The sequence below is a fragment of the Muntiacus reevesi genome, chromosome 9, assembly GCF_963930625.1.
Source record: "Muntiacus reevesi chromosome 9, mMunRee1.1, whole genome shotgun sequence".
NCBI lineage: Eukaryota > Metazoa > Chordata > Mammalia > Artiodactyla > Cervidae > Muntiacus > Muntiacus reevesi.
Window position 1 is genome coordinate 10,668,725 of NC_089257.1, and position 20,231 is coordinate 10,688,955.

A 20,231-nucleotide genomic window follows, 5' to 3' on the forward strand; every position below is an offset into this window, starting at 1 on the left:
CACCATGGCTGAAGAGAGGCTGGCAGGCATGAAATGTTTCTGGGGCTGGCGAGATGGAGCTTTTCACTGCAGTGCTGGTTGGCTGAGGCTCATGAACAAGGATCTATGACCTTGAGTGGCAAGCAGAAAAACCCATTTTGGGTGTAGGTGGAGCAAGGTTGGCAGAAAACACAACCCACTCCAGTATTCTTGCCTGGATAATTCCATGGACAGAGGAATTTGTGGGTTACAGCCCATGGGGTTGCAAAAAAGTCAGATAACACTGACCAACTGACCGAGTGATCACTGATCTCATTAACCCTTTCAGTAAAGATGCACAAACAGAGATGAACAATCACTTGCAAGTGGTTATTTTAGAACAGATTTAAGCATCTTTGTTATTTAAACTTTTAGCTCTGTAACAGAATAAAAAAAATGAAAAGAGAATTTATCAGAATCTGTTGCATGCAGCTGAACCTGCTCAATGCAACGAAATAGAATGGGAAATTTTTAAAGGTATGAAAACAACTAATGGGAACTAGCATAAAACTTTGGAAATTTGAACAAAATCTGTACTTTAATTAATAATACTGTATCGCATGTTAATTTCCTGTTTTTTTTTTTTTTTTTTTTTTACAACATAGTATTTCTCAGAATTGGATCAAAAGTTTCAAGTCTCATTAATTTTTTTTAATCACTAAGATAATACACTTTCTAGACTTTTAGTAGTAATAATAGATGGCAGAGTAAGTGGAACTATTATCAAAATTTTTAGTGAATTATTCTGTTAGAAATATTTTCTAATTTTCCTTCTTATGGATTCTTAGATGGGCTTCCTAGTTGGCTCATCAGTAAATTATCCACCTACAATGCAGGAGACCCAGGTTCGATCCCTGGGTCAGGAAGATGCCCTGAAGAAGTAAATGGCAACTCATTTCAGTATTTTTGCCTAGGAAATGCCATGAACAGAGAAGCCTGGTGGGGTATAGTCCATGAAGTCACAAAAGACTCGGACACGACTTACAGACTATACAACAACAACAACAACGACTCCTTAGATCCCCCCATCATATAAAGGTGAACATTCAGTTTCCAGAAACATGGGGTTTTAAAAGAAACTTTGATATTAATTTCTCGTGTAAGTACTTTCTTCTCTGCAATCACTCCCTGTGCTTTCTCAGCCTTTTAAGTTTCCTGAGGCTTTCAGTGGTTAAGTCAAAGATCTCCTGATGAATGTTACATTGCACTTGCAGTTATGTGGGTTATTGTCAAATATCTTTTAATATTGATTTCTAGCATAATTCAACACTGATAAGAGAACAGACAATATGATTTCAATTCTTTTATACCATGAAATTCTTGCACCTTGTTTTATGCCTCTGGATATGTTCCAATGTCTTCTGGTTTATAGTCTATTGGAACTTGAACAGAATTTGTATTTCACTGTTGTGTGAAAATTGTATAAATCTTTATTATATTGAATTGGTTAATATTGCTTTTCAGGTCTACTTTGTCCTTCTACTTTTCTTCCTATTAATTCTATTATTTTTTGAGAGTTTGGTGTTGAAACTCCAAATAAAAATCTAAATTTATCTGTCTAAAAATAATTGTAATATATAGTGGAACTGTATGTAATTTTGCTCTGTATTTTCTAAGTCTCTTGTAAATGTGCTATCACACTTTCATAATTAAAAAAAAAAGATAAAGACTAACTCTACCAAATGTTGTTGAGGATGTGAATTAACTGAACTTTTATATATTGCTTTAATGTATACATATAATGAAAATTGATACAGGCTCAAACAACTTTTAACTCTGAATTGTCATGGATCAGTAAACATGTGTGCGTGCTAAGTTGCTTCAGTCATGAATGCTCTTTGCTACCCTATGGGCGGTAGCCCACCAGGCTCTTCTGTCCATCAAATTTTCCAGGCAAGAATGTTGAAGTGAGTCGCGATTTCCTTCTCCAGGGGATTTTTCCTTCCTCAGGGATCAAACCCACGTCTCTTACATCTCCTGCGTTGTGGGTGGATTCTTTACCAGTAATGCCACCTGGGAAGAAGTGTAACACTATTCAAAGTATAAATGAAGGGTCTAGTCTTTTCTCCATCATCAAAGAGCTTATAGAGTCAGAGTTTGGCATCAGGATAGGGGCAAGGATAACTAAAGAAGGTGAAGCTTTGGAAAGACTTGAAGTAGATAGTATCCAGGGACAAAACCGGTAATGATATCCAAAGGTGAATGAAATTTCAACATGGCAGAAAGGCAAAATCATACATAAGTCAACAAGATAGATAACAGACACCAAGCCACACAAGACAGAACAGTGGGAAAAAACTAGAACTTGGAGAATTTTATGGTGCAGAACTCTGTGGTGTTTTCCAACTCATTCTATAATTGTAAGGAAATTAATAATAATCCCAGTTGGTACAGGGACAAGGTCAGTGAAACTGGTGTTATTGGTTATAAACCTTCACGTAGATTCCCCCTGAGCATGATCAGATGGTCCCAGAGATTAGTTAAGCAGCCTTAATAAATGGTGTCTCTACTCAGCTGACTCAACGGACACGAGTTTGAGCAAACTCCAGGAGGTAGTGGAGGGCGGAGGAGACTGGTGTGCTGCAGTTCATAGGATGGCAAAGAGTTGGACACAGCTTAGTGGCTGAACAACAGTAATAACAAAAATCACGTTATGCTTTGTTGCTTTGGTTTAAAACACTTCATTGCCTATGTTAATCATTTTTTCTTTGTAATTCCATTTCTTATTTCACAGGGAAATTTTAATTCTCATGAAAAATATAAAAAGCTGTTATTTTATCAGATACATCTAATCTCCTTTGCATCTAAACATCCGCGTTCCTCAGGCCATCCTGTTTCCATCATTAACTCATTTCTGCATGTTTTTTGTACTTTGTCATATTGCTCATCATTGCCATCAACAGTCAGAGATAATGTCATTCATGTTTATGATTTTTATGAATGGTTTGGATTTATGAAGATAAAAGTCACAAACACTGGTACTCTAAATATAGACATTATGTTATATAACAATTTGATCATAATTTTCTTATAACATTTTAAAATGAAAATAAATTTTTATATGTGACGGTACATGTATAATATTTATTTTTTCATTAACCTAACTTGGAGGCACACGTTTCTACAAATCCTTGTAGTTCTCATAAGAACTATACCTTTGCATTAAGTTTTGAGATTGAAAGTATGAATCCTCCAACTTTATTCTTCACTTTTCAGATTTTATTTTGTTTTGATTATTTGGGATTTCTTGCAATTCTATATGAAACTTTACAATTTCACACAAATTTTAGTATTCGCATTTCCATTTTTGCATAAAATGGCTTTTGATAAAGATTGCATTAAATATGCTTTCTAGGGGATATCGTTATCTTAATTATATTAAGTCTACAAGGCTGTGAATACAGGATACGTTTATATTTACCTGTGCTCAGCCGCTTCATTCTTGTCTGACTCTGTGCAGCCCCGTAGACTGTAGCCCACCAGGCTCCTTTGTCCAAGGGATTCTCCAGGCAAGAATACTGGAGTGGGTTGCCACTTCCTCCTCCAGGGAATTTTCCTGACCCAGGTATCAAACCTGTGTCTCCTGGGTCTCCTGCATTGCAGGCAGATTCTTTACCCACTGAGTCATCTTATGTCTTCTTTAATTTCTTTTAGTGATTTTTTTAGTTTTTAGTGTACAATTCTTCCACCACTTTGGTAAATTTATTCCTAAGTATTTTATTGTTTCTGATGGTACTGTCAACATACTTATTTTCTTAATTTTATTTTTAGACTATTAATTCCTAGTATATCAAAATATAGCTTATTTTGTATTAAAGCTAATAGTTTCTTCGTGTGTGTGAGGATCCCTCAGTTTTTTTTTCTACATAAGATCATGTCATTTGTTAGTATAGTTTTACTTCTTCCTTTCCAATTTGTATGCTTTTTATTTCTATTTCTAGTATAATTTTTCTGACATTAATCTTCAGGAAAATATTAAATAGAAGTGATGAAAGGGAGAATGTTCTGATTTTATGAGGTAAGCTTTCAGCTTTTCCCCATTAAGTATGAGTCTTAGTTATGGGTCAAACCTTCCAGATATGTCCAGGACTGGAAAAGGTCAGTTTTCATGCCAATCCCAAAGAAAGACAAGGTCAAAGAATGCTCAGACTACCGTATAGTTACACTCATCTCATATGCTAGCAAAGTAATGCTCAAAATTCTCCAAGCCAGGCTTCAGCTATACATGAACCTTGAAATTCCAGATGTTAAAGCTGGATTTAGAAAAGGCACAGGAACCAGAGATGAAAATGCCAACATCTGTTGGATCATTGAAAAAACACGAGAGTTCCAGAAAAGCATCTACTTCTGCTTTATCAACTATGCCATAGCCTTTGTGTGAATCACAACAAACTGTGGAAAATTCTTAAAAAGATAGAAACACCAGACCACCTGACCAATTTCCTGAGAAATCTGTATGTAGGTCAAGAAACAACAGTTAGAACTGGACATGGAACAACAGACTGGTTCCAAATAGGGAAAGGAGTATGTCAAGGCTGCATATTGTCGCCCCTGCTTATTTAACATATATGCAGAGTACATCTTGAGAAATGTTGGGTTGGAGGAAGCACAAGCTGGAATCAAGATTGCCGGGAGAAGTATCAATAACCTCAGATATGCAGATGACACCACCCTTATGGCAGAAAGTGAAGAACAACTAAAGAGCCTCTTGATGAAAGTGAAAGAGGAGAGTGAAAAAGTTGGCTTAAAGTTCAACATTCAGAATACTAAGATCATGGCATCCGGTCCCATCACTTCATGGCAAATAGAAGGGGATACAGTGGAAATAGTGGCTGACTTTATTTTTCTGGGCTCCAAAATCACTACAGATTGTGATTGCAGCCATGAAGTTAAAAGATGTTTGCTCCTTGGAAGAAAAGTTATGACTAACCTAGACAGCATATTAAGAAGCAGAGACATTACTTTGCCAACAAAGGTCCATCTAGTCCAAGGCTATTGTTTTTCCAGTGGTCATATATGGATGTGAGAGTTGGACTATAAAGAAAGCTGAGCACCGAAGAATTGATATTTTTGAACTGTGGTGTTGGAGAAGACTCTTGAGAGTCCCTTGGACTGCAAGGAGATCCAACCAGTCCATCCTAAAGGAGATTGGTCCTCCGTGTTCATTGGAAGGACTGATGTTGAAGCTGAAACTCCAATACTTTGGCCACCTTCTCCATAAGACTGGAATCCCAAGTTTGTCACAAAGAGTTGGACATGACTGAGTGACTAACACATACACACATGGTACATCTAGACTGAGTTGGAAGATTGATTACTGGGGTGCCTGTGCAATTTATTGGAAACTTCCTGTAGATGGGCCACTGAAACCCAATGGGAAAGTGTCTGTGGAAGTGTCAGTAAAAGAGGAAGGAAGCACCAGTGGATGCCATCCCTCCTGCCTCCCGCGATTATAACACACACAATGTTGAAAGCTACAGAGCCAGAACAAGATGAAAAAGAAGCATGCCTAATCCAGGAGATGTCTCTTTGAACACTTCTCCTGATCAAACTTAACATCATGTCAGGTCAAGGACAGCAAGAAATGCTTACAGGATCCATTTTCATTAATATGGAGTGGGCAATAATGGGTTTATGTGTAGCTCAGAGGCAATTAATTGATAAGAGGCATAAGAATTTTATCCTTAATTCTTTGAACCCATTTTCTATACACTGATGCTCAAATATATGGTGTAATATGACCAAGCCTTAAGTTAAAGTCAGAACTGAGATATGTAGTGGGATATGACTCTTTATCCTACATACTTTGTGCTTATTATACAGCTTTAAGTAAGACTTCCCTTTTTTGTTGGTAATAATTTTTGTTTTTGTAAAACCTAAAAATAAGCAAGCATCTAATTTGTTGGAAGATTGTGTATAACTAATTTTTTATAATTTCATATAATTTCACTGTTAGTTATGCTCTGGTACCTCATTAATCCTTCACTGAACACAGGCAGAGATGAACAATCACTTGGAGGTGGTATAGTAGAATGGATTTAAACATCTTTGTTATTTAAATTTTTAACTCTGAATTTTCATGGCTCAGTAAGTATGCTGTTGCGTTGTTGTTTAGCCCCAAATTCGCGTCTGACTCTTCTGTGACCCTGTGGACTGCAGCCCTCCAGTCTCCTCTGTCCATGGGATTTCCCAGACAAGAATACTAGAGTGGGTAGCCATGCCCTCCTCCTGGGGATTCTTCCCAACCCAAGGATGGAACCCACTCAGATTCTTTACCACTGAGCCATGCGGAAAGCCCTTCTATTTACCTAGGTCTCCTTTAACTTCTTTTAGTGATGTTTTCAGTTTTTTGTGTACAATTTTCCACCACTTTGGTAAAATTTCTTCATAAGCATTTTATTCTTTCTGATAGTTCTGCCTACATAACTATTTTTTAATTTCTTTTAAATTGTTAATTCCAAGTATATTGAAGCATAGCTAGTTTTGTATTGATTCTAATAGTTTTCTTGTGTGTGTGGATTATTTAGATTTTTTTCTACATAAGATAATATCATTCGTTAGTATAGTTTTACTTATTCCTTTCCATTTTGTATACCTTTTATTTCTATTTCTACTCTAAGTTTTCTGACATTACTCTTCAGGAAAATATTAAATAGAAGTGATGAAAGTGAACATGTTCTGATTTTATGAGGTGAGCCTTCAACCTTCCACCGTTAAGTATGTCTTCATCATGGGAGAATCCTCGGCATATATTTGTTGCTGACATAGAGCATGTCAGCCTTCAGGAGCACTTTGTCCCAGGTCTTACTGTAAACTGTCACCTATCTGGCCATGTAATTGTTTTCAAAAGGCCATTTCACAATGTTATTCACCAAGTTTCTATTAAGTTCTTTTGTCTATAATTTGCAAATATTTCTTGCACTCTCTCTCTTCATGTTACATGGTTTTCCCTGGATGCAAATCTTGAGATGGGATTTTATGGAAGAAGAAGGGATTTAATGAAGCTATTGTTGTAGGAGAAGAAAGGATGTAGTCTAAACTAGATTCTGAATTCAGCCTGTAGTCACAAGAACTCCAGAGTTTAATTATGGATCCTACACTCTGAGAAGGCAGGACCTAAATCTGTTTTTATTAGTCACTGAAGACCCAACAAATGTCCATTTGCCTGATTCATTATTTGAGCTCAAAAATATTTACTGATAAATAAATGGACAGAGGAATAATGCAAAACATTTATTATGAAATTGCTTTGTATGTAGATATAGTCACATATTAAAAAAAAGTTTTTAATAATGAAATGTTGCCAAAAGGTAAAGATTAACAGAGAAATATAATATGAATAGCTCATATATATATAAGATAATGAAATCTTGCTGAGACAGGAAAAAAATCAAGGTAAATTATTTGCTCATATTGCTGATAATTTCAGTTTTCCTTTCTTTCTTTCTCTCAAAAGAAAGAGTAAAATAAATTGTGATTTCCCTACACAGTTCACCTAGAATTCTCTGAATCTGAATTAAATAAAGTTAAATAAAAGGTAGGAAAAAATTCTCCCAAATACAGTGCCTTTTTTTCCTCTTTATTTTTTTGAGATTTTATTTTGCTTTCACCTTTTATTTATTCATTCAATGTTTATTACTAAACAGAAATTGTGCTACTCTGAAGAAACTATCATAATATATCAGGCAAGTTCTTTATGTAATATGACTGCATATTTAACAGATAGAAATTCCTATCTGACATCAAGAGTTTCTTTTATTTGAGTCATCACACTTATGGATGGTTTTTCAACCTAAGATGGTGACATGAACAATGGTAAGTGCTATGAAACCTACTAGGAAATTTTAAAAGAAATCATGCAACCTCGATTCAACTATTATAAATGTTCAACAGACAATTTTATTATTAAATATATTTATGTTTAATTGGAGGATAATTGTTCTAATGTGTTCATCAAACCCAGTGTTGTGTTGGATTTTATAACAATAAAATAGTTACATGTTACAACCAACAAATCACCATCAACTATAATATATAAAGTGAACAGTTGGCAATGAAAAGTTTTTGGATTTTTAGTTACAGTAACGAAATGAAATGCACTATACACAGTTTGTCCAGCACAGTCTCTGTCTCAGTAAAAGGTAGTTAGTAATTATCTCCCCTTTCTATCGTTTCTTGGCTATCTATGAGGGCAGCTAGGATTTCGGTCAGGGAAATGGGTCTGATTCTGATTACTGACTCTTTGGTATATGTGCTTTGATACCATCCCTTTTCCTTCAATTTCACCACTTGTAAAATTGGAATAATAGCAGCATTATAGCAATCTCTTTGTGTTGTTAGAGAGATTACTGGTAAATACTAATCTACTTAGTACTTCTTTCATTTTATTAGATGAAAAATCTATGAATTCACGTACAAGGTTGAAACTACTAAAAATAAATCCCAATTTGGTAAAATTTTCTAAAGATGGAAAGAATGGTTTTGATACATGTTTTTGTCTTTTTATGGGTACTTATTTCTGTTCCCCTCAGTGCAGAATGTATAATTTGCAGTGAATAATTTACTTCTTTATTCTTTACATACTCCTTGTTGAGATCATCCAAAATACACTTTGACCTTTGTATCAGACGAATTAATGTTTGGCTCTAAAGCACATTTATAAGACACCTGAAGTAACTTTCCTACTACACAATTTCCTCATGGCATTTTCCATCTGGGCATTTCTCAAGGTATAGATTAAGGGATTTAACATGGGAGTTATCATAGTATAAAATACAGCAACTGCTTTATCAATAGGCAAGGTAGCTGCAGGCCTCATATACACAAATATGCAGGGCACAAAGTATAAAATGACCACTGTGATGTGGGAGATGCAGGTGGAGAGGGCTTTTCGTCTTGCTTCCAAGCTGTAGGCCCTTAGGGAACGCAAGATGACCACATAGGAGACCAGCAGGAGAAGGAAGTTTAACAGACAGATGAAGTCACTGTTGGCAGCAACGAAGAGCCCAAGAGTGTGGGTATCAGTACAGGCAAGACTGAGCAAAGGGTTCAGGTCACACATAAAGTGGTCTACGACGTTGGGGCCACAGAAGGGTAAGCGGAAGATGAAAAGGATCTGTATGGTTGCGTGAAGAAAGCCTCCCACCCATGACACTCCCACTAGCAGCCCACACACCTGCCAGTTCATGATGCTTGTATAGTGCAGGGGCTTGCACAGCGGTCATAGGCCATCACAGTGAGCAGGATGACTTCAGCACCTCCAAAGAAATGTTCCCCAAAGATTTGGGTCATACATCCATTAAATAAGATGGTTTTCTTCTCATGGAGTGAATCTACAATCATCTTAGGGGCACACACAGAGGAGTAGCAGGCATCAATAAAGGAGAGATAGGCCAGGAAAAAGTACATGGGGGACCCCAAAGATGGGCTTGCAGTGATGGTGACCATGATAAGCACATTTCCTACCACAGTGGTGATGTAGATGACAAAGAACACAGCAAATACAATTTTCTGCATCTTTGGATTCTCTGTGAGCCCCAGTAGAACAAACTCTGTCACATTGTTCCTGTTCTCCATGTGTTTCATGAAATGATTTATTCCTGACGCAAAAGTGAGAGAGTTAATTCTTAGGTAGGTTGATAAGGAGTCTGGGGCCCTCAAAGAGAAAGGGTCCAAGGCCCTGGAGGAGGAGAAAGATATAAACATCTTTTTCTACATTGCTTTGTCTTAGTCTCATAAAATGTTCTTTCTTAAACTGAGCTTTAGTGACAATAATCTTTAAAATTGACTTTCTTTAAGCCCATGTTTTTTTTCTTAAACTGAATTTTCATGACAATAACTTTTAAAATGAACTTTCTTTAAGCCCAGAGCTAATGATTACACAACAAGACAACTCGTCTTGCTCAAGGGTTTTTTTTTTTTTCATTAAGCTCTGTACTAATGATTATGTAAAAACAATGGATCTTCCCAAGGACATGTTTCTCCTTAAGGGAACCTTCTGACTAGTCTTGTGAAGACCTATGTTGTGGGAGTGGGTCTGGTAAGACCTTTCTATTGTCAGGTCTAATCTTTTGAATTTAAGATGTATGTTTTGGAAGTGGGTCTGGTAAAAGTATATAAGGCCTTGATAAGACTTGCTAAGAGGCCCTCTCAGTCCCCCTTCTTTTGTCTATGTTAGAAGCTTTTCTCTGTCCTTTTCATTGTAATAAAACTTCTGCCACACAAAGGCTCTGAGTGATCAAGCCTGGTCCCTGATTCTGAAGCTAAATCCTCTTCTTTGGAAATCACAAATCCATCATTCACTGCCCAAAGCTATCAAAAGAAAACATAATTTTAATTTATGCATTCTTAAGCTTATTAAACTTCTTCATTCTAATAAGTAATAAATACCCAGACTTTACCGAGTGTGAATTCTTTCTTGTTTTTTTTTTTTTTTTTTTTTTTTTAATGAAGAAAAGATTCTGAGTTCTTAAGATTTTTCCAATTACCTCCTAGGAGAACAGTGTTTTAATAATGTAGATGTGAGGAACTTCTGTAAACCCATGGGCAGAGACTTTAATCATCTGAAATGGTTCAGAGTCTAACTTGAAGTCATGTATTTCCCAGATAATGACAATTAAGTGTGGAAAGAGGTAAAGTATGGATGTAAAGCTTAGGAATTTTCCATTTACTCTCTAAGAAATGGGGGACCATGGAAGGTCATTGAAAATATGAGTGGAAGGATGAAACAAATCTGATGAAGAGAGAATCTTGGATGTTTTTCTACTAAAGATTTTTTGTTTCTTAGATGAAGTTGGCAGGGTTTCAGTGAATGGGTGGAAGATGGAGATAGAAACCACAGTAGCAAAGTACTTAGAGTAGCTGAAACAGGAGTAACACTGCAATGTGCATCTGCTAAGCTGCTTCAGTCCTGTCCATCTCTTTGCAGCCCCATGGACTCTAGCCCACCAGGCTCCTTCCTCCATGGGATTCTCCAGGCAAGAACACTGGAGTAGGTTGCCATGCCCTCCTCCAGGGTTCTTCCCAACAGGTTGCTTTTGTTATTTAGTTGCTAAGTCATGTCTGACTCTTCTGTGACCCCCATGGATGATAGCTGCTCCACACTCCTCTGCTCATGGGATTTTTCAGGCAAAAATACTGGAGCAGGTTTCTATTTCCTTCTCCATGGGGATCTTCCTGACCTAGGGATCGAACCCATGTCTCCTGCATTGGCAAGTGAATTCTTTACCACTGAGTCACCAGGAAAGCCCAAAGAATGGGTACAAGAGCTAATTAAAAGTATTCATAATGCATGTTGACTAAGCCTAATTACTTTGCAATAGGTATAGCATGTACATTCCAATGATTTTTTGCTATGTTCATGGTATACTATCACATGCTTTCTTTTCCCAGCAATAACAATTTGCATGGTTGGTATTGTATCATTCATTTTGCACATGAGGAAACAATCTCAGACTAATGTTTAATGTTTAATAAAAGTGCTAATATTAACTAAAACTGCACACTGAGGGTGCTCTAAGTGTTATGCAGGCATTTGGTTTTAATCCTTGATAGAAACTTACAAGATGGTTACTATCATCATTTTTATGCTTATTTTACACATTAGGAAATAGAAGCATAGAGAAATTAAGGATTCTGTTCAAGGCCAAGCAGCTAAAAATCTAGGCAGAGCTAAGATTAGTTCAGATTATGCATCTTTATTTTTTGCTCCAAATCATAATCCATGCTCTATACTGTCATGTTATAATAAATAATGGAGAACTAGTAACCTCCTTTTGAAATGACCATAATTATTATCCTTTTGATTAATTCTACTTGAGAAGCAAATTTTTACTGATAAATTTCATCTTCCCACACACACATATACATACTCACACGCACATTGATATCTCTGAACTCCCAAGTAGTAAGGAAACTGTGGTACTGAATTCATTGAATAGCCCTTTCATCTTGACTTCTTCCTCAGACCTAACTCTCCCTTCTCTGATACCACTTCAAAGAATAGGACCCCAGATTTTTCTGCAAAATGTTGAGAAAGTCTATGCTGCTGGTTAAATGGTTTGGTTTGAGAATCAGAAAAGACCCAGTTTGAATCCTGGTTCTTCCAACTGCAAATTCTTTCATCTGAAGTACACTTCTTTGGCACCTTACATTCTTGTTTTATCAGCTATAAAGTTAGGATAATAATATCCACTTCATAGATCAATAGTCGAGTGATTATGTATGAACACACCCACCTGCCGTGGACACCAAAAGCACTTTTAGCTACTTTTGTGACTGCGTATACAGCTGTGGGGTAGGAAGAATTAACATTTGGAGCAGTAATACAGAGAACTGTTTAACCATGCTTCAAGATCCAGAAGAACTACTACTAATTTTACTCTCAAAGAAACAACAGAGGCTGTTATTATCCATAGTGGGTTTCCCCAGAAAGGGTCTCCATATTTGTACTTGATGAGACTACTGGTGATTTATGCTACTGATATTTGTAATTTTCTATTTCATGTATGTGAAGTATAATTAAATTTTGTTTTTATCCTCATTATTTGTCCTGATCATTAAAGAAGATATTTCATGGCCAAACATGGTGGCTGCTGTCACAGAGCTGGGTTCCTCAATTTGCTTAACCTCTTCAAGTCTCAAAATTTTCAAGTGTCAAATTAAGTTAATATTTATGAATATCTTTTGAAAATTTGAAATGCAGATAATATAATATTTTGCTATATTTGAAAAGGGTTAAAAATAATGAGTTATACATATGAAGTAACAAATTAAAATGAGCATTAGCATTATTGAAAAAGTTACCTTAGCTTTTCACATGATTTTAGTGATGTTTGAATGTGTTCAGGAGCAGTTCCATGTTCAAACTAACTTATAGCAAGTAACTTTCAGTGTAAAAGGTGCAACACCTGAGAAGAGCTTGTTAACTGTGAAATGAACAGTTGTTAAGAAATTTTATACAGTGAATATATATAAGTTCTTAGTATATCAATTATATCTCATAAAACCTGTTTTAAAAGATAAAAGGGTTCTTAGAAGTCTAAATCTTTCCATCTAGCTTCTAAAGCCTCAAGTGGTCTGCACAGAAAACTTGCTTTCTGGTTTTGAATTGAGAATGGGTTCATTGGAAATGCTGTGGAGAACTGATGTTGAATAAATGCCAGTGGTTCTGCAGCACAAGAAACAGGGTGTGGAGGAAGCATATTCAAATGGTTCATTCTGCCCATGATGAATCTTGTTCTAGAAAGGTGAACAGCAACACAAAACTGGGTCAGAAAAGACCCAGTTTGAATCCTGGTTCTTTCAATTGCAAATTCTTTCATCTGAAGTACACTTCTTTGGCACCTTACATTCTTGTTTTATCAGCTATAAGTTAGAATAATAATATCCACTTCATAGATCAATAGTTGAATGATTATGTATGAACACACCCACCTGCTGTGGACACAAAAAGAAATCTTGTATACTCATAGATATTCAAAGAGGCTTTGATAAGGTCCAGGGACCATGTCTTATAGATGCTGCTTTCTCTCCTAGGAATTAATTATCTCATTTGATGGAAAGGCTCTGTTTAGAAGCAAATATTCTGGAATGACAGTGTGGAGAAACACTCACTGTGAAGTGGGGAATAGTTTTTCCTTCGCATGTGCATGGGAGTTCAGTTGTGTTTGACTGTGATCCCATGAAGTCTGCCAGGCTTCTCTGTCTATGGAATTTTCCAGATGAGATTACATGAATGGGTTGCCATTTCCTTCTCCAGGGGCTCTTCTTGACCCAGGGATCAAACCCACGTCTCTTGTGTCTCCTGCATCCGCAGGCGGGTTCTTTACGAGCTGAGCCAGTGGAGAAGCTCAGTATTCCTTTCACCTGGAACCTAAATCTGTGAGAGCCCCTCTTTTCTATCAGCACCTGGATTGTTAAGAAAACTGAATGTCTTGTCAATAGCAAAGTGGCATAATTCCTGTGTGTGACATGTGATGTACCATCCCCGTTGACTCCTGTCATAGGAGAGTTTGTATTTTCTTATCAATTATTAAAACTTTTTTGGAAACTTTTACTGATTGCTTGAGAGCTAGATCACTGAAGACACACAATTAATGGCAATCTTTTGAAAGATCTTGAGTCTAAAAGCTGTTTTTCTTTCTCCCTTCCACCTCCTCCTCCAGATTTATTGATGTATCACAGACAAATAAAATTTTGTTTTTAAGGTGTATAACAGCATTTAGATATAAGTATACATTGTGAAATAGTCACCACAATCAAGCTATTAACATATTTATCAATCATGTTGTTACCATTTTTTGTGGTGATAACACAATCCATTCTCTTAGCAAATTCTGAGTGTACAATGCAATATTATTAACTATAATCACATCGCTGTATAGCATACTTCCAGAAATTATTCATCCTTACATAACTGAAATTTGTTTCCCCTTTTTCAATCTCTGCTCATTTCTCCCTCCCTGGCATTCTACTTTTTGTGTCTATAGGTTTGACTATTTAAGATTTCATATATAAGTAATGGAGCTTCCCAGATGGTGTTAGTGATAAAGAACCCACCTGCGAATGCAGGTAGCGTGAGAGACAGGGGTTTGATCCCGGGGTAGGGAAGATGCCCTGAAGGAAGTCATGACAACCCACTCCAGGATTCTTGCTTGGAGAATTCCATGGACAGAGGAGCCTGGCAGGCTACATTCCGTAAGGTTGCAAAGAGCTGGACACAACTGAAGTGACAGCAGTCACACACACACATAAGTAATATCATGTAGCATTTCTCTTGTCTATATGGCTTACTGTACTTACCGTAATGTTCTCCAGATTCATTTCATGCTCTTGCAAATGAAGTTTCCTTTTAAGGAAAAAACAATATAATATTCTATTATACATATGTGCTTCATATCCTGGAGAAGGAAATGGCAACCCACTCCAGTATTCTTGCCTGAGAAATCCCATGGACAGAAGAGCCTAGTGGGCTACAGTCCATGAGGTCACAAAAGGGCTGACACGACATAGCGATTAAACACACACACCCGCCACATGATCTACCCGTATATCTGACATATGTATTATTTCCGTGTTCCAGTTATTGTGTATGATCATGAGTCCAGATGTCACTTCAGCGTAATTGATTTTAATTCCTTTGTGTATATACCCAGAAGTGAGAGTGCTGAGTCAGAAGTAGTTCTAGTTTTAATTTCTGGAGAAATCTCCATTCTATGTTCTATAATTGCTTTGTCAGTTTACAAGGGTTTCCTTTTTTTCACATCTTTACCAACACTTGTTATTTTTATGTTTTTTATAATTACCATATAACTGTGACACCTCACTGCTGTTTTAATTAGCATTTTCCTGCTGGCTAGTGCCATTTAACACTTTTTCATTTAGCTATTGGCCATGGTAAGTATCCTTTTGAGAAATTTCCTGTGCCCATTTTAAAATTAGGTTAATTGTTTTTTCACTATTGATTTATGCAAGTTCCTTACATATACGGGATATTAGCCCAGTATCAGACATGTGGCTGTGGCTGCAAATATTATCTCAATTCACTGGTTGCCTTTTTATTCCAGATGCTTCCTTTGCTGTGCAGGTTTGTTTTTTTGTTTGTTTGTTTTTGTTTTTTTTTGTTTGTTTGTTTTTGTTTTTTTGTTTTTTTTAATGCAGCCCCACTTTTCTACTTTTACTTTTGGCGTCATATTTAAATCGTTACCTAGACCAATGTCAAGATTTTCTGAGTTGTCTTCAAGTACTTTTTGTTTGCTTGTTTCCTGTCTGGCATTTAAGTCTAACCCATCTTGAGTTTTATTTTTTGTATACTCTGAGATAAGGATCTGATTTTCTTCTTTTGCATGTGGTGATCCAGAGTACACAAGCCAGTACTGAAGAAAACATTCTTTTTCTGGGCACCCTTGTGAAAGTTCAGTTGCCTATGTATGTGGATGGCTTGTTCCTAATTTGGAAACCAGGAATTGGGTGGTCTACAGTTCTATTCTTCTTGCTCAAGGTAACTTGGGATATATGTATTTGTGATCTGTATGAGTTTCTGTGCAAATGCTGTTGTTCACTTCTCAGAGGGCTAAGTATCCACAAAACCCAGGAGGCTCCATCTTGCAGTACTTCTCTTTCTTTGTATGTATGCGTTTGTCAGTGTGAAATATTAGCAGTAAAAATGAGAACATAAATCTAAACACAAGAGAGTTCCAATTGTTCTACATTCTTTTCATTTGAAGTTATTTTCCTTTGGATCTTGGTATTTTATTGTGGTTTTAATTTCTTGCTTCTCTGTTGCTAATTTTGTAGAGCACTGTTTTTCATGCTCTTATTTACCATTTATATATTTTCTTTTGTGATATTGCTGTTCATGTCCTTTGCACATTTAAAAATAGTTTTAAAATTATATAATACACATATAAAATGTATACATATATATATCAGTTCAGTTCAGTTGTTCAGTCGTGTCCGACTTTTTGCGACACTATAAACCGCAGCATGCCGGGTCTCCCTACCATCACCAGCTCCCGTAGTCCACCCAAACCCATGTCCATTGAGTCACTGATGCCATCCAACCATCTCATCCTCTGTCATTCCCTTCTCCTCCGGCCCTCAACCTTTCCCAGGATCGGGGTCTTTTCTAATGAGTCAGCTCTTCGCATCAGGTGGCCAAAGTATTGGAGTTTGAGTTTCAACATCAGTCCTTCCAATGAACACCCAGGACTGATCTTTAGGATGGACTCGTTGGATCTCATTGCAGTCCAAGGGACTCTCAAGAGTCTTCTCCAACACCACAGTTCTAAAGCATCAATTCTTCAGTGCTCAACTTTCTTTATAGTCCAATTCTCACATCCGCACCTGACCACTGGAAAAACCATAGCCTTGACTAGACGGACCTTTGTGGACAAAGTAATGTCTCTGCTTTTTAATATGCTGTCTAGGTTGATCATAACTTTCCTTCCAAGGGTTAAGCATCTTTTAATTTCATGGCTGTAATCACCATCTACAATGATTTTGGAGCCCAGAAAAATAAAGTCAGCCACTGTTTCCCCATCTATTTGCCATGAAGTGATGGGACCAGATGCCATGATCTTAGTTTTCTGAATGTTGAGCTTTAAGCCAACTTCTTCACTCTCTGCTTTCACTTTCATCAAGAGGTTCTTTAGTTCTTCTTCACTTTCTGCCATAAAGGTGGTGTCATCTCCATATCTGAGGTTATTGATATTTCTCCCAGCAATCTTGATTCCAGCTTGTGCTTCCTCCAGCCCAGCGTTTCTCATGATGTACTCTGCATATAAATTAAATAAGCAGGGTGACAATATACAGCCTTGACGTACTCCTTTTCCTATTTGGAACCAGTTTGTTGTTCCATGTCCAGTTCTAACTGTTGCTTCCTGACCTTCATACAGGTTTCTCAAGAGTCAAGTCAGTTGGCCTGGTATTCCCATCTCCTTCAGAATTTTCCACAGGTAATTGTGATCCACACAGTTGAAGGCTTTGGCGTAGTCAATAAAGCAGAAATAGATGTTTTTCTGGAACTCTCTTGCCTTTTCGATGATCCAGCAGATGTTGGCAATTTGATCTCTGGTTCCTCTGCCTTTTCTAAAACCAGCTTGAACATCTGGAAGTTCACGGTTCACATATTGCTGAAGCCTGGCTTGGAGAGTTTTGAGCATTACCTTACTAGGTGTGAGATGAGTGCAATTGTGCGGTAGTTTGAGCATTCTTTGGCATTGTCTTTCTTTGGGATTGGAATGAAAACTGACATTTTCCAGTCCTGTGGCCACTGCAGAATTTTCCAAATTTGCTGGCATATTGAGTGCAGCACTTTCACAGCATCATCTTTTAGGATTTGAAATAACTCAACTGGAATTCCATCACCTCCACTAGCTTTGTTTGTAGTGATGCTTCCTAAGACCCACTTGACTTCGCATTCCAGGATGTCTGACTCTGGGTGAGTGATCACACCATCGTGATGATCTGGGTCGTGAAGATCTTTTTTATGCAGTTCTTCTGTGTATTCTTGCCACCTCTTCTTAATATCTTCTTCTGTTAGGTCCATACCATTTCTGTCCTTTATTGTGCCCATCTTTGCAAGAAATGTTCCCTTGGTATTTCTAATTTTCTTGAAGAGATCTCTAGGCTTTACCATTCTATTGTTTTCCTCTATCTCTTTGCCTTCATAAGAAGTATTCATGTATAGTTGGAATGATTTGTTCCTTGAAAGCTTAGTAAAATAACCTGTAAAACCAAACCAAACCACCTATCCATCCTTTTCAGTGTTTCCTAGTGTTCTTCCCCAGAGTAGTCATAAGTCTGTTTCTTAAGATTATTCAAGTATTTTTACAAAAAAGGCATATTTATCTATGTTTATGTGTACAAATGTCTGCAATAAATATTTACATTTTATTATTAAACACAGTGAGGATCTTTCCATAACAGTCTATATATATCTCATTCTCAGTTATTCTTATAATATGTGATTTTCCCTTATAAGATTCCTGAATTAGTGTATCCAGTACTTTTCATGTCATTTCCAGTCTTTCCCTGTAATGTGTAATTCTGCGATAAATATGTAACTTCTTGATTATGTGCTCTTAGAAATGTTAGTTTCCAGAAGTAGAGATTTTGGGTCACAGGGAATATATGTTTAAAATGTTGATATTCACAGTTATTTTCAAAATGATTCATGAGGTTATACCTACACTTCTGCCCACAGTCTGAGAATATCCTGTTTACTTTATTAACCACCAGTGATCAGCTTTTGGGGATGTGACAATATTTTTCATTCATTAAAGAATTTATACTTCATTTGTGTACTTTAATTGAAATTCTTTAAATATAATTGACTTAAGCATCTTTTCACATGTTTAAGTTGTATATATTTATCTTTAAATTGTCTATTAATATTTTTGGTTATTTTCTTTGTCATACTTCTATGAGCAATTATATACTAAGGAAATAATCTTTTGAAAAAATCATTATGTATGTACTTAATTTTCTGACTTGTTATTTGATTTTGAATTTGTTTTGTTATGTAGATATTTTTGGTTATATACTTGGTCAGATTTATGAATACTTTATGTGTTTTTTGTTTCATCATTAAAAGTTTTGCTCATTTCTGCCTAAATATAATATTATTCCTTATTTTTTAGACATTAATGTTTTAGCACTTTTGTGGTTTTGTATTTTATATGAAATGTTTTATCCATCAGATATTTATTTTGATTATAAGGAGTTAAATAAGAATTGTATTTTATTGTTTTCTAAATGAACATTTTTAGTAGTTGCATAATTATCTTTCACCACTGATTTGAAATCCTAACTATACTGTGTTCTAAAGTTCCACATCTATGCGGATGCAATTCTGGACTTTATTTTGTTCCACTGATTTTTTTCAGTCATGTACTATTTAATGCATGATACAACAATTCATCTATAGAACATTTGGAAATCCAATAAGCCCAGAACTCCTTCATTACTCTTCTTTTTCAGAATTATGTCTGTTCCTGCATATGTATGTTGTCAAATTAAATTTATAATAAAGGGCCAGTCACAGAAATTCTGTGTCAATTTTTGACTTACAAAGAATAGTTTAGGAAGGGTTCATACCTTTAGAGATTTTAGAACACCTGTCCATGAAGAGAGTAGGTGTTTTCATTGTCTTTTTTATCCTCTTTGTTAGTGCTTTACATATTCTGTGTTTTTTAATCCCTTATAGGTAGCTGCTGTTCTTACTGCCTGATCTCTTAAATGTCAGCTGACATTATTGCCGCAAGAAAAACCATCTCTTTTAGGAAATCCATGACTTAAAACTTTGCTGGCCATCAATTGATGTGGCTGAGATCATTCTACTGATGGGTCTGGTCTATGACTACTATGCATCCATCACCATCTAAGTTTATATGGGTGTGGCCATATCTGGGAGTTACCTAGATTAAAAGAGGTATTCATGCAACGCTGTGGACCTTTACAGTCTGGCTGCTGTTTTTTGGCCCCAGTGACATAGAATTCATGTGTATCATGAACTCTGTCGAAAGCTGTTTACCTGAATACGTATACACTTTATTGCTGCCAACGGAGAGTTTGTCTGCCTGTTAAACTGAACGCCTTTTGATGCCCCCTGTGCTGTGGTCCTTCACACTTTGAAATCTCACGGCTTGAACGGCAGCTGCAAAGCCCTCTGCATCTGAGTCTCGCACATCTCTCTGGTTATTTTACTCTCC

General features: G+C 36.5%; 1 pseudogene; it reads right to left on the reverse strand.

Moving 5' to 3' along the window:
- Positions 1–8,674: 8,674 nt before the first annotated feature.
- LOC136175571 (olfactory receptor 4C46-like) lies at positions 8,675–9,594 on the reverse strand (annotated as a pseudogene).
- Between the last annotated feature and the right edge of the window lie 10,637 nt (positions 9,595–20,231).